We start from the raw sequence: 13,882 nt of genomic DNA on the forward strand, positions 1-13,882 counted from the left end.
TGCGCCGGCCCATCAGGTATGCCAGATTACCAGTCCAGCCCTGGAGAGAACCCATGTAGACACATACACCGAGAACATGCCAAGGCCAGAAAGGCCTCAGCCTGGGTTCAAATCAAGATCTTCTTGCTATGAACAACACCACAATGCCACCTGTAACCACCACCTTGGTAAATTAGAGCACTAAGTAAACAAAAAGCAGCAATATTTATGAAGTCTTAATCATGCCTAACTCAGATAACCACTCATTATAGCATGCAGAAGAGCATCTCCTGATGCACTACACATTGAACCTGAAGCAGGCTACAGCAGATGGAGACCGCATTGGATGCCACTCCTGTCAGCTATGGGCTAATCAAAAGGATCTTAGAAGATTGGAAAAATGAGGCTTGAGTTTCTACTCTGACTTTTGGATAATACAGTCAGAATTTGGTGTAGACAACATGAAAGCATGAATCCATCTTGCCTTTTATCAACAGTTCAGATTTCTGGTGGTGGTGTAATCCTCTGGGATATATATTCTTAGCGCACTTTGGACCCCAGAGTACCAAAAGAACATTATTTAAACACCACAGCCTATCTGAGTATTGTTTCTGACCATATCCATCCCTTTATGACCACAGTGTACCCATCTTCTGATGGCTGCTTCCAGCAGGATGACACACCGTGTCATGTCAAACTGGTTTCTGGAACATGACAATGAGTTTATTGTACTTAAATGTGTGTCTTTGGAATATGGTGGAACGGGAAAATAAAAGCACATTTTTTAAATAACAACCTTGTTAAGTATCTGCAATTTGAACAAAAGTGAAACCAAGCACCAACATTTAGGAATCACTGAATCACTTTAATACATAGTCAAAATATGTGGTGATTAACAGATGAAAGATCACCCCCTCACAGCCTGTCAGAAGCTCTTGTCTATTTACAGAGTTGTGTTGGGCACAGAGCTTATACAGTGTAAACTGTGTGTGAGTGAAAGTGTTCGTGGTCTTCAGTGGACTGCATAAAAATGAGCGCTTTCCTGTTCTTTCTTTTAGATTTCTAATTCCCTGCCTCTTCCATAGATGGCTTCAGGTTGCCTGTGTACGTATGTCTGCCTTTGACCTGCAGGACACCAGCTCAGACTGCTGTCTCCATGGTGAGGGCTGCTTCCTGTCATCAGAAGGCTGGGCTTCCTGTGCTGAGGACACTGTCCCAATGTGTGCATATGTGTATGTTGTGTAGCTGTCTCTTATTACACCCTTTTTAGCGCCCTTTTAGCGAACGCTTTCCTAAACGCAAATCTCAATGTACTTCCTGCCCCCCAAAATGGGCAATTCTACACCCTATTATTCGCATGAAAGCGAGCTGTAGAGACAAATCAACAACCAGGAAGCTGTTTCAGCCCTGAAGTCATGCCATTGTGTGAGTCACTCTCCTATCTTGAGTGGATTTTAGCTGGCAGAGACCAAACAGGTAGAGCTGAACTTAGCAGAGGCGGGAGGGTGATGTTTGGGGTGAAATCAAATGTGGAGGAAGCCTCTCGAAATAGCAAAGGCAGGCCAAAGCCATTGTCTGAACTGTTCCAGTGTCTTTCTTCTTTTCCTCCTGTGGACTCCATCCCTGTTCACCCCACCCCTGCACTAAACTGACTGGACAGTAGACACACAGGCACCAGGGGGGAAACCCTTCCTCTGCACGCTATTCATTGAGGATGGCTATTGTAAAATGTTGAGTGTGTCAAATGTAAATCCTAACATTTGCTATTGTATGCCACTTTAAAATGGGAACCTTTTCCATTATGCACCTTATTTAGTGCATTTTAACAAGTCTGAGATATCTCAGTTAACACTCACACTGATGATGATGGCGATAATGAATTTCCATAAAGAAGCACATCTTTATCAGAGAAATGACTGATTACCAGCGCTTGGATACTCAAGGCTCATAAACACAGTGCAGTGCTGCAGTGCTTTTTTTTAAAGTATGAAATATTTTGGCGGTTTGCTGAGTAGAGCTTTGTGAAACTTACGACTAAAGTGACCCAACGGGCGATCCTGACAGGATAAAGTATCCACTCACACAAATTTCACCCACTAGAAGTCATGCAAGTGACACCACTTGGCATTTCAGTCAGCACAGCACTGCTCCATGCAAGGTGAAGCAGTCAGCATCTTTATGTAATAGCTGATATGTATCAAGCAGAGAAAAGAGCTCAATACGGAGTGGAAAGATTACGAAGAACACCCAAATTATCTCAAACACAGTGTGTGTGTGTGTCCCATATTTAATCTTTCTGAAGCAATCTGTAGATATCAGAGAGGGAAGTGTAGGGGATGCTGGAGTTACAAAAGCGTTTTCAACCAGAAAGTTGTTGCCTACTCAAAGATTAGATAAAAGAGAAGGTCCTCTGAACACAGAAGACTTGCTCTGAATTGAAAACCAACCACTCAAACCTCAGCTGAATGCTACTTTAAATTACTTGGCAGTTAAAAAAAAATTCTTCTCTGTAATTTTCAAGACTTTCTGACTCATTGTGTTGCATTGTCAGGCACATCATACCCAGATGGCACATAGGAAAAACACAATTGAAAGCATATAATAAGCTATTGTCAACCATCTACTGTTGGTGTTCGGTTTAATCTCTGGTTTCCCTTTCCAATAAAATCATCACCGATTTTTAATTTTTGGTTTTGTTATGTCTCTTTGTGTTTCTAGTTTCTATGGTTATGTTTAGTTGAGTAGGAGGTGGATTGTTTACCTTTTTGTTTCTGTCCTTCCTTTGTGATTGGCTGTCCGCCTTAATTTGTTTCACCTGTGTTTAATTGTCTCCACTTGTGCATCGTCCCCTTCTGTCTATATATGATCTCTTCTTCCCTTTCATCCTTTGTTGCATCGTCTGTTGTATAAGCTCTGGATAGTCAAAAAACAAAAGGTACAAAAAATACCTTCTACCTGCTTTTCCTAAACCACTTTTGCTTGACCGTCATGTAAAATGTACTGGACTGTTCAGTATATCCTTTGCTATGGGAGGCGATAAAGGAAGCATTGAATCAACTGTGTTATTTTGTGCATTCCTTATTGTTTATGTGTTTTCTTTCTGCTTTGTGTCACCCCACTGGACTTTGTACGTTCTGGGATGCTTGTTTTGTCCAGTGTCCCTATTTGTTTTATTTCAGTCTGGCATCGTGTCCTGTGTTTGGGTTCTCCCTTCACCCTCCTGTGACCCCCAGAAAGTGCAGTCTATGTGTAAACACTTTCAAACATACATTAGCCATCATGTGGGGTAAAATGACACCATAATGCTGACATAATGTTGCAGATCAAATGACTATTGCTCTAAAACTCAACCTTAATTAAATTCGGCAATGAAAATGTAAATTAAATGTTTACGTGTCTGATGTTTTTCAAGATACCTTTGGCTGTTCCCTTATTTCCCAAGGGGTCCCCACAGCAAATGGATCAACATGTCCTTCCTGACACAACCCTCCCATCCAGACCAATGACTACACTAGCTTATGACCCCCCGAGGCTGGGTTTGTTTTTCCCAGTGGTTTCGAACCATGGATCTTACACGTGTAAGGCAAATGGACTACCACTGTAACACACACAGCTGTACCTTACTATTAATAGCTATTAATGTATCAGTATAAACTTTTTCATATCAGTTATAAGCTTTTCATCCACATATTAGCAATTAGCTTTTCTGTTATTTTGAAATAACAGAACAGCATTGCCAATATGCATCCATAGTATCCACCATCATGTCAAATAATCAGTTTCATTTAAAATTCATCAAAATATCGATCCTTGCTCCAGAATATTGTATAGCATATATCTCATATATTAGCTCCTCTTCTGTTAAATCCAGAATTGAATTTTAAAGTCCTTCTCATTACATAAAATGTCTTGAATAATCAGGGCCCATCTTATCTTAAAGACCTCATAGTACCATATCACTCCAATAGAGCACTTCGCTCTCAGACTGCTGGTTTCCTTGTGGTTCCTAGAGTATTTAAAAGTAGAACGGGAGGCAGAGCCTTCAACTTTCAGGCGCCTCTTCTGTGGAACCAGCTTCCAGTTTGACCTTTCCCCAGAGGGATGTGTTCAGGATTATACATTTTCTGCCATATAACTAAAATAATTTAAGAACCATTAATTATTGTGTTAAGTTAAAAATTATACAGTAACTCTCTTTTACAATGAGTCATGTTAGAAGGTGGAGTTGAAAAGGAAATAAAATCAGAAAATATAAACTGGTCCACAACACTATGCTCTGTTAACAGCTATGGCATCTACAGGCTTATATATGCACATGTTTGTGCATTTCTCTGACATGAGTGACCTCCTGGGATTCGTCCTGCTTGCATGATGCAAACAAGGCAGTGATGCAATGTCGGTGTAATGCATCGATAGCCTTTGGCTACACGCACACAGGGACGCACGTGTTGAACTTTGATGTTAATAAGTAGTAGCAGTAGAGAAAAAAACTGTCAAAATGATTGAATTTGATTGTTATGTAACTGTATGATTTGTGTGTGTGCGTATTTGAAGGTGAAAAACAACCTCCTGTCTCTTTTCCTATCACTCACGCTTTCTTACACATGTGGAAATGTGGTCTTGTGTTCATCCAATCAGAATTATTCTTACAGACAAAATGACAGCGAAGAGTTTAATTCAGAGGTATTGAGCTCTATTTCTTCTTTCCCACTGTTCTTTCATCATTTTCATGATCATCTATGTGACCTAAGGTAATGCATTAGCTGTTGTGCTGTAAAAGGGCTCTCCGAGCACACTGCTGATTAATGAATGTGTATATCCTTGCTGGGAATCGTGGCATATCGCCAGAATAGGAAACTAAACTAATGTCTCAGTCAGCTAGAGAAACGTGCAAAGCTAGGGAAGAGGAGGCGGGGGAGAGGAAGCTGATTTAGGAGATAAGAAAAGGAGATAAGCTTCACGGAAGAAAAGAAAAGGGAGGGTAGAAGAAAAATAATTACCAAATCAGAGGAAAAGCTAATGGCTGAACAACAAAGGGAGGAGAATGATGGAGTGGAATAATATTTTAGCTGACAATAAATAAATTCTGTTGGAAGAAAAACGAGGACAGAAGAGAGAAATATAGAGATGGGAGAGAGGAAGGCGAGTAATGCTCGCTGACATTGAGGAGTCAATTAGTTAGAGGTGATGAGAGGGGAAGGATGATAGGAGGAGACGGACCACACACACACACACACACACACACACACACGCACATGGCGACACAAGCAATCAGTAACAATAATAGTGACGTCACCTTTTCTCTTTTCAATAACTCTGTCTCCTTTTCTCTTTGAAATAGATCTGCCTGCTCTGTATGCAAGACATGTCCCACTTCTCTGTACCTGTGTGTGTGTGTGTGTGCATTGACATATCATGATTCAGTCACTGAGTAGTTTCACCAGGCCGCCAGTCCACAGACCTACGCTGTCTGCTCATTGGTCCTAGAGATGTGCTGCCTCAACCAATGATGTTGCAGCAAGATTTTATGGCCATGGTCTGTTTGCACACACACACGCACACACACACACGCACACACACACACACACACACACACACACACACACACACACACACACACACACACACACACACACACACACACACAGAAGAAGAGAGAGCAGGATGACCAGAACAGAGTATTAATAAAAAAGACTGCACATAGAAGACATGATGTTTGTGTCAGTGGTGACATTTTCTTTATGAAATAAGAAAATGACGCAGCGTAATGACACATAAAAAGCAAACTAATGCTTTTCACGAAGCGCCAAAATTGATCAGGTGTTATTGTGGTTATTTATGACTCTGAGTGAGTCCCAACCCTCTTTCTCGTTATTTGTGCCCCTTAATGGTTAACAAAGCAGCAAGAAACTCTTCTGGAGATTTATCGCAAGAGTCAAGTGGGCACGCCCCACGGCCAGTGTGGTCAGAGTGTGCCTCAAAAGATTAGGGGTTAAATGATTATACTGTAGATGCTGTGTTAAAATTATGCAGGATTTCATGTCATATACTTGAAGAGTTCCACTTTTTTCATCCCGGCCATTTATTTTCACATGTAATTGTTTTTACTTTATGGAAATGGTGTAGCCATGTGTTAGGGATTCACAGAGACCAGTGTATGGGCACAGCAGAAGCAGGCACATGCACAAACAAACACAAATATAACAAAAAAATGAGAGATAATGTGTTTCAGCCTTTAACACAAGTTCACCCTCTATTTGATCTGAGGTATAATTTTGGAATAATGACAATACTGCTTTTAAAAATGTGAGAATAGTTTGCCATCCATGATATAATGGATGGCAATAAGTAGTCTTGTGTTGGATCCTTTGGACTTTGGACAGTAATTGTTTAGAGTTTGTTCAGGAAGAGCTAAAAAAGCACAGTGCCTACTGTAAGGCCCTCTCCACATGCACGAGGGTATTTTAGAAATCATAACTTGCATTAAATACCTTTGGTATCAGGATGCATTTTTCTACTTTCTAAAACACTCATTAGCTACAGATAGATTTGTAGGTAAACAAATGTCCCGTCTGCCGACAGTTCGTTAGAGTAAGCAGTTATTTTTATTCTTAAACCGCTATTAAAGCGATGACAGAATATACCACAATTGACTTTTCACAAATCGCACATGTACTTTGACAAGTGAAACTTTCACATCTCACAAAGTCAGACGCTGTCTTTGGAGAACAAACGCTGCAGAGTGATTTGTTTGCAGGTGCCAGGCTTCCCTCATGTCATTTTCGATCCTTTTGGTATTTTTTGTTTTTCTGTTTTCTTCACGGAGGAAAAAAAAGATGAAACATTTCCATTTCAAAGCAGCGCTGGAGCATCTAAATAATTGCATCTGTGTGTGTGTGTGTGTGTGCATTTATGTGTTTGGTGTTCGTGGATGTGTGCGTATATGTGCATCAGTGCTTGAGAATCGATGTGTGTGTGTGTGCATGCACGTGTGTTTGAGGCTGCTGAACTCCTTGGCAAGGACGAGCATTTTAAAAATTCCTGCTCAAATGTTCAGCGCCATCACCTCTTGCCCAAAAGCAAAACTGTTATCTTTTAGACTCTCTTCAAAGGCACGCAAATGAAAAAGGAGGAGCAAATGTGCTCTATTAAGTGAGGGAAACAGGGACAAAATCTTCAACTTAAGCTGATCCAAGTCGAGACGTGCTCTGCCTGCAGTAAAGAATGTGTGTTTTACACAGTATTCACAGTGTGGTTTGACTAATACCAATCAGTGACATGCTTTAACAACTGCTCATGTTTATGGCCTGTGCAGGCCAGACTAAGTGCAATGGACCTGACAGTCAAAGCTAATTAAGTATCCATCTTTACAGTCTTAGAATAACAATTATACTCGTGAATGTGTCTCACATGAAGCCGTATCCGCGAAAAGAAGTAGTTGAAATGGAGGTTATGCAACAAGGGCAAGACTAATGTGAAGATTTCGTTCTCATCCATGAAAAGATCCTTTGCTAAAGCAAACTGAATGTCTGCTTTTAACCTGAAAACTTCAGAACGACAAGATGAAGCAGTAGGAATGGAAACACTCCTTTATATTTCTTTTTCTCCTCGTGGCTGATTCCTGTTTGTTGCGGCACTGTATGAAAAATCAACACACCAAAACAAACTTGAGACGGTTATTTCATCATAGTAAACAGGACGCCTGAATTAGCAGCTTTGTGTGCTTCACTATAGACCAATGAAAGGGTGGCCTCTTCTATTCATTATCCAAAACTTCATTTTTTATGGTAAAACAAGAAAGAGGCAATATCAGACACTATTCCAGGGACAGTTAAATAACTAAAGCCATACCTATACAATACTAAAAGTCGTCCGCATCAGGTGTTGAGAAATAAGGCATACATTCAATTCAATTCAATTCAATTCAACTGTCGCCTCAAGGCGCTTCATAGATACAGAGAAAAACCCAACAATCATATGACCCCCTATGAGCAAGCACTTTGGCGAAAGTGGGAAGGAAAAACTTCCTTTTAACAGGAAGAAACCTCCGGCAGAACCAGGCTCAGGGAAGGGCGGCCATCTGCTGCAACCAGTTGGGGTGAGAGAAGGAAAACAGGGTGAAAGACATGCTGTGGAAGACAGACAGAGGTTAATAACAGATATGATTCAATGCAGAGAAGTCTATTAATACATAGTGAGTGAGAAAGGTGACTGGAATGGAAAAACTCAATGCATCATGGGAATCCCCGGCAGCCTACGTCTATTGCAGCATAACTAAGGGAGGATTCAGGGTCACCTGGTCCAGCCCTAACTATATGCTTTAGCAAAAAGGAAAGTTTTAAGCCTAATCCTGAAAGTAGAGATTCTACTTTTAAATACTCTAGGAACAACAAGTAGGCTTGCAGTGCGAGAGCGAAGTGCTCTAATAGGGTGATATGATACTACAAGGTCATTAAGATAAGATGGGGCCTGATTATTTAAGACTTTGTATGTGAGGAGCAGGATTTTGAATTCAATTCTGGATTTAACAGGAAGCCAATGAAGGGAAGCCAAAACAGGAGAAATATACTCTCTCAATAACCTCAGTTTTATCAGAATTAAGAAGCAGAAAGTTAGCGGCCATCCAGGTCTTTATGTCTTTAAGACATTCCTGCAGTTTAACTAATTGGTGTGTGTTATCTGGCTTCATGGACAGATAGAGCTGGGTGTCATCTGCATAGCAGTGAAAATGTATGCTATGTCTTCTAATGATGCTGCCTAAGGGAAGCATGTATAGTGTAAACAGAATTGGTCCTAGCACTGAACCCTGTGGAACTCCATAATTAACCTCAGTGTGTGAAGAGGACTCTCCATTTACATGTACAAATTGGAGTCTATTAGATAGATATGATACAAACCACTGCAGCACAGTACCTGTAATACCTACAGCATGTTCTAATCGCTCTAATAGGATATTATGGTCAACAGTATCAAATGCTGCACTGAGGTCTAGCAGGACAAGCACAGAGATGAGTCCACTGTCAGAGGCCATAAGAAGATCATTTGTAACCTTCACTAAAGCTGTTTCTGTGCTGTGATGAGCTCTGAAACCTGACTGAAACTCTTCAAATAAGCCATTCCTCTGCAGATGATCAGTTAGCTGTTTGACAGCTACTTTTTCAAGGATTTTTGATATGAAAGGAAGGTTGGAGATTGGCCTATAATTAGCTAAGACTGCTGGGTCTAGAGATGGCTTTTGAGTAAAGGTTTAACAGCCAGCTTGAAGGCCTGTGGTACATAGCCGATTATTAGAGATAGGTTGATCATATTTAAGATTGAAGAATTAATTAATGGCAGGACTTCTTTGAGCAGTTTTGTAGGAATGGCGTCTAAAAGACACGTTGATGGTTTGGAGGAAGTAATTATTGAAGTTAACTCAGAAAGATCAATTGGAGAAAAAGAGTCTAACTTAACATCAATGGTACTAAGAGTAGCTGTAGATAATATTACATCTGTGGGATGATTATTGGTAATTTTTTCTCTAATGATAAAAATTGTATTTGTGAAGAAGTTCATGAAGTCATCACTAGTTAACGTTAAAGGGATGGTTGGCTCAACAGAGCTCTGACTATTTGTCAGCCTGGCTACAGTGCTGAAGAGAAACCTGGGGTTGTTCTTATTTTCTTCAATCAGTGACGAATAGTAAGATGTTCTGGCTTTGCGGCGGGCTTTCTTATAAAGCAGCAAACTATTTCTCCAGGACAAAGACTTATTTATATACACATATACACCCTGTCAACCTAAACCCAAAGATCTAAAAATGTACATTAATAATGTTTAAAAACAACAACAAAAAACCCCGCACCTCTGGTATTGTGCATGTGTGCCTTTTCAAGAATAAGCAATATGCACTTGTTGTATAGGTTGGAGTGAGTGTAAGACAGGGAGCTGAAAATTCCTATGTAAAGATAAGAAGTGCATGTAAAACAGAGGGAACAAAACAGCAAGCCTAAAGGATGAAAGAGAATAAGGAAGCAGACGATGAAGTTATTCTCAGTGGGATCTGAGGCTCAGCTCTCCACATTTTCCCTCTGCAAAAGTTTCTATTTATTTTTATGTTCTTTAGCAGCAACTTTGCGAATAAATTGATGTGATTTTCCATGTAGTCTATAAGACATGCTCTTTGCACAGTGAAGAAAGGAAATAAACGAGTAAAAGCCTTGCCCTTATCAGGATGTACTTCACTGGCAATAATAAATTCCCTGGGTCAGTAGCAATGAATTGTCCTTCTTAGGTGGAATTTTTTAGCCCAAAAGGAGTTTAAAAGGACAGGAAATACCAAGAAAAGGAAACTTGCTCTCAGGCTTTTGGGGTTATCTATCCAGGGCACAACTGATAACACATTACAGGCAGTTGGGTGAATTGGACATACAACTCAACTCAGAACGGCTGACCTTGACACACTAATGTGCAATTCTTGATAAGCCTTTAGTGAAATCCTTCCACTGGAAATGCTGACACTTACCATGCATCATTGGTCTGCTATGAGAAGTGCAGATGTCACATTCCAAAGGTTACTTTTAGTTGTCGGTCTGTCTGTGTGTTTAATATTAGACTGCACGGCAACAGCATATAAATTATAGTGACAATGTCATAACTTGTATAATGATATTTATGCACTAAGGTAACTTTTAGCAAAGTAAAATAGTTATACTACATGCATCCTGACCATTTCAAAACTTTGTCTTTCACAGTTTGGTTAACCAAACTGCGTGTAGTTTGAGTATACCTTGTTATCGTCACTCGTCCTATCCACAAGCTTCACAAAATCTCCTTTATGGCTGACCAGATCTTGCAGCAGTGTTCTGCTGTCATCGCAAATGGAGTGGTTTCCTTCCTCTAGGATGATACACATTAAGCACTCTTTACTTTTGTGTTTGTGCTGTTAAAGGAACAAATAGAACTGCACATGCCTATTTTTCTTCCACTCCTTTCATGATACCCGTCTGCCAATAAATGTACTATTTTGTGACTTTACATGATCTGTGCGTGATTTGTGCCATCTTTGTACTAGGACCAAGTGTCCTGGTACAAAGTGCTTTATGATTAACTAAACTGCTGAAACTGAATAGGCTAATTTTAGCTCGCTAGGATCCTGTTTATTTTTTTTAGCAGTACTTTTTAAGAATAATACTGAGCATATCTAATCCTATCTAGGCTCGGTAAAAAAAAATACTGAGTAGTAATGATTTAATGCATAGCCTACAAATAGTCTAATAATGTTGGCCTGTTTTAGCACTGATTAGGTTTCCTTCTTAGCATAAGCTGCATGAACACACCTCAGTTAACCACTCTTTATGCCCAAGCAATTAAGAATAGCATCTCTGAAAACACAACAAATAGAAACCTGGAGTAGATGGGCTACAGCATCAGAAGACCATTGCTGCCAATCCTGCCAATAAAGAAAAAGAAACTGAGGCTACAGTTTGCACAAGCTCACTATGATTGGACAATACGATTTGAAGAATGCTGCCTGGTCTGATGACCCTTGACCTGTGGTGCAACATTCACCTGCAGGGTCTGAATTTGGCATACCCAACATGAATCTATCATGCCTGGATCAGCAATTCAGACTACTCGTGGTAATGTAATAATATGGATATAGTGTCTTGGCACACTTTGAGCACCTGACCAATTGAGCCACAGGTCACATTCATCCCTTTATAACCACATTGTACACATCTTTCCGCAGGATAACGCACAATGTCACAAAACTCAAATCATCTCAAACTGGTTTGAGAGCACAAAGCCCTTTAAAACCTTTGTTGTTGGCAGCATTTATTCTGCAGTGGCTTCATTCTTAAAATAGTTTGACACTAGCAAGTACCGAGACCTTTGGGAGGACTTTACAACACAAACTTAGGAATAGTTTTACCACTAGCAGTTGCAGCTCTGTTCTGAATTGACTTTGCTAAACACAACATGTCACTCAGTTGCTTTAAAGTCTTTTGACAGAAGTGTCAGTGGGAGAGAGATGTTGATGTGAGGGAACTGGTACCAAAAGCTGACATTTGCAATTGATACGAGGGCGTTTTCACCTTTAAGTTTGCATCAAAGTCTTAAGTTAATCCATGTGTTAAGTTAAATTAGTTTGGGGTTGTGTGCTAAATAAACTATGACTTTTATGTATCAGAATGCTCAGTAGCTTTGTTTTTTGATTGTTTGCTCTAGGTTAACAGCTTTAGCTTCTACTGACAGCTCACTGTATATAAGTGTGTGTGTGTGTGTGTGTGTGTGTGTGTATGTGTGTCTCTGTGTGAGAGTGTGGTGGGGGGAAAAAGACAACCCAGACCACATCCCCTGGAGAGACAGACTGAGGCTCATATCTAATGCTCTTTATGAAAGAGAGCTGTCGGCCCTGTCAGATCTCCCTGTCTCTCCTCTCCTGTGCCTTCATCTCTCCCTCCTCTTTATATTCATCTTTTTCTTTCCTCTCACATCTACTCACCCCTCCAGCACCATCCCCTGTATTTCATTTATCTGGCTCTCCGCATCTTTTCTCAGAATCTATCAGGATTTCACTTTGAACTGTTTTTTATTCTCTTTCTCGCTCTTTCTCTGTCTCTGTACATGTTGAGGGCATTCGTGATGAAACTGAAATTCTTGCCTTACAGCCAAAACAGGCACATTGACTCGTGATTTTCTCGCAGACATAAAATCTTTTGGACTTCGCTTGGGAGATCGGGTTGCAATTTTGACACAAAAAGATGAGTTAATAATCAACAAACTTGGCTGAACAGTGATCTCAAACAAGACTGAACACTTGTTTGGGATAATGTCCACATTTTTTATTTCTGGATTTTTGACTCAGCTCCCAAACTCAGTCTGTGACACAATCCCACACCTTTTTTTTCAGTGGTGGAGCGCGTGTCGCCCCACAAAATCGTGCTGCAGTTTCCGCAACTAGCTCAACTGTGATCGAGGGAACGTCCTGTTTCTTCCTATCAGCGTTTTCCATCTTTTCTCCCCCCGCTCTTGACCCTCCCTAATAGTGCTACCGTGGCGATGGGGGGGTCTGTGGCTGGTCATTGGTGTGGCGCCAGATAGGAAGCAGCTGACCGCTTGTGCAGGAAATGGACAATAAAGGACACACATTTGGGCAAGAAGAGTCCACGAGTAGGTTGACATCATATGTGTCACTAAGTGTGTAGATTATAGACGTAAATATGTCGACCATTGTTTTCAGTGGTGCCATGCGAGATCAAATAAGTCCTGGTTTAAAACTGCACTTTTCCAGTTGTCTTTAAGTTATCAACTAATAAGTTGTTCCCTAAAGATTATTATACTATTATTATACTTCTACTATTATTATATTATTATACATTTATTGAGTGCTCAGGTAGAGTAGAAAAGCACTATACAGTTCAATAACCCATATTAAATAGCATATTCTGACACTATAGCTGATGAGGTAACAGTAGGATATATAATAATTAAATGGCTGATAATGTCAACAAAATAAATTCACCCCTCCATTTATATTATCATTACTACATACTATTTAACACACAATACTTTTGTCTGTGAGTGTATCCATCAAATTAGAGTGTCGCATCAGTTCATTAACTGAAATTTAACATCATCTTGTCCAATCACAATGAGTTATTTATTGTGTGCCTATTCTTTTTAAAGTGAGATGTTTTAAGCTATTATTTTATGCAATGATGACATTTTTTAATTATTTTAAATTGATTTTGACACATTGGACGCTGATGGAAAGTCATACATATTTAATGAGATAATAACACAATTACATATTTGAAAACATTCAAATATTATAATATAATATTATATATAATATATAATATATAATTATATATATTATATATAATTATATATATAATATTAATAATAGCAGGTTACC

At 39.8% G+C, this 13,882-nt stretch overlaps 1 long non-coding RNA gene across 1 annotated transcript; it reads right to left on the bottom strand.

Annotated features, from left to right (window-relative positions):
• Window positions 1–545: 545 nt before the first annotated feature.
• LOC146501515 (uncharacterized) lies at window positions 546–13,258 on the bottom strand. Its single transcript, XR_014869358.1, has 2 exons — window positions 10,748–13,258; window positions 546–10,573 (listed from the first exon to the last, which is right to left on the bottom strand). It is a non-coding gene; the product is annotated as an uncharacterized LOC146501515 (long non-coding RNA).
• Window positions 13,259–13,882: the final 624 nt, after the last annotated feature.

Source organism: Neolamprologus multifasciatus, chromosome 15 (assembly GCF_963576455.1).
Source record: "Neolamprologus multifasciatus chromosome 15, fNeoMul1.2, whole genome shotgun sequence".
NCBI lineage: Eukaryota > Metazoa > Chordata > Actinopteri > Cichliformes > Cichlidae > Neolamprologus > Neolamprologus multifasciatus.